Source organism: Myotis davidii, unplaced genomic scaffold, assembly GCF_000327345.1.
Source record: "Myotis davidii unplaced genomic scaffold, ASM32734v1 scaffold1221, whole genome shotgun sequence".
Lineage (NCBI taxonomy): Eukaryota > Metazoa > Chordata > Mammalia > Chiroptera > Vespertilionidae > Myotis > Myotis davidii.
Genome location: NW_006291616.1, coordinates 71,207 through 73,102, shown reverse-complemented (window position 1 = coordinate 73,102; position 1,896 = coordinate 71,207). Strand labels below are relative to the sequence as shown.

The following is a 1,896-nucleotide window of genomic DNA, read 5'->3' as shown; positions in this document are numbered from 1 at the left end:
TATTTATATACTGTATATGAGGCCCCTAAAACTGTAAGAAATGCAAAAAATTCACTGATAATAACTCATTCTCAAATTGTCCCCCTTAAAAATCAAATTGCCCCCCTGTGGGGCATGTGACCCACGTTGGGAACCACTGATCTAGACAAATATAGACATATACACAATAAGATTCGTTTTAATGTTTAGTATTGTGACATGTTCTTCAGCCACCCTGTGCTGAGTCATGCCAGACTCAAGAATTGTAATATGAAGATTAGTCCTGCCTGGAAAAGATATTTTGTTATGCAAAAATGTGTTGTATGCAAGCTCTCGGAGGATTTGACGAGCTAATTGTTCATTTCTCTTCGCTAACCCTGTCTCCCACTCAGATCTCCACATTTCCAGCCCTCAGTATATCCACACTAACAACAGAGCCGTCCCCAAACCAGGATTTCATATTTGGGGTGTTATTGTCCATTTGTTCTAGCAGTTTGTAAGAGAACTATGTTGAAATCTCCTACTGTAATTGTGAATTTGTCTTCTTCTCTTTTATTCCTGCTAATGTTTTGCTTTATATATTTTGAGGCAATATGATTCATGTATACAAGTTAAGTATTTTATTTCTTTCTGGTGAATTGCCTCTTTTATTTTGTTCTTAATGTTTTTTATTGATTTCAGTGAGAGGGAGAGGGGAGAGAGAGGAACATCGATGGGCTGCTTCCTGCACGCCTCCCACTGGGGATCGAGCCTACAACCCGGGCATGTGCCCTTGACCGGGATTCGAACAGGTGTCCTCCTGGAGCATGAGACAATGCTCAACCACTAAGCCACACGGCCCAGGTGCCCCCTTTATTTTTATGTAATGCCTCTTGATAGCAGAACTTCTCCACTGCAGCACTGTTGACATGCTGGGAGGAATCATTCTTTTATTGGGTTGGGCATTGCGGAGTGCTGTCCTGTGCACGGTAGGATGTTTGGCAGCATCCTTGTTCTATGCCCACTAGATGCAATAGCATCCCCACCCCCAATCATGTCCACCAAAAGTATCTCTAGAGCCCTAGCCGGTTTAGCTCAGTGGATAGAGTGTCGGCCTGCGGACTGAAGGGTCCCAGTTTCGATTCCAGTCAAGGGCACATGCCCAGGTTGCAGGCTCGATCCACAGTAGGGGGCGTGCAGGGGGCAGCCGATCAATGATTCTCTCTCATTGATGTTTCAATCTCTCTCTCCCTCTCCCTTCCTCTCTGAAATCAATAAAAATATACTTTAAAAGAAAAAATATCTCTAGACCAGCGGTTCTCAACCTGTGGGTCGCGACCCCTTTGGGGGTCGAACGACCCTTTCACAGGGGTCACCTAAGACCATCGGAAAACACACATATAATTACATATTGTTTTGTGATTAATCACTATGCTTTAATTATGTTCAATTTGTAACAATGAAATTGGGGGTCACCACAATATGAGCAACTGTATTAAAGGGTCGCAGCATTAGGAAGGTTGAGAACCACTGAGCTAGATATTGCCAAGACAGGGGGGCAAAAGCCTGCCTGGTTGAGAGCCACTCCTCTATAATAATGCTTTGCGCCTTAAATTCTCTTTTGTTTGCCCTAGCTGGTTTGGCTCGAGCGTCAGCCTGCGGACTGAAGGGTCCTGAGTTCGATTCCAGTCAAGGGCATTTACCTTGGTTGCAGGCTCCCTGGTTGGAGGGCATGCAGGAAGCAACCAATCGAAATGTTTCTCTCACATCAGTGTTTCTCTCTGTCTCTCCCTCTCCCTTCCACTATTATTATTATTATTACTAGGGGCCCGGTGCATGAAATTCGTGCACTGGGTGTGGGAGGGAGGGGGGGGAGTGTCCCTCAGCCCAGCCTGCCCCCTCTCACATACTGGGAGCCCTCAGGCGTTGACCCCCATC

At 45.7% G+C, this 1,896-nt stretch overlaps 2 protein-coding genes across 2 annotated transcripts in view; both read left to right on the top strand.

Annotated features, from left to right (window-relative positions):
• BNC1 (basonuclin 1) overlaps positions 1-1,168 on the top strand; it is a 32,115-nt gene extending 30,947 nt beyond the window's left edge. The window contains exon 7 of the mRNA XM_015564902.1: positions 1,159-1,168. The gene's annotated coding sequence lies outside the window, so the exon portion shown is untranslated. The remainder of the gene's footprint in view (positions 1-1,158) is intronic.
• LOC102752090 (hepatoma-derived growth factor-related protein 3) overlaps positions 1-1,896 on the top strand; it is a 70,493-nt gene that overhangs the window by 9,102 nt on the left and 59,495 nt on the right. The gene's annotated exons all lie outside the window — the stretch shown is intronic.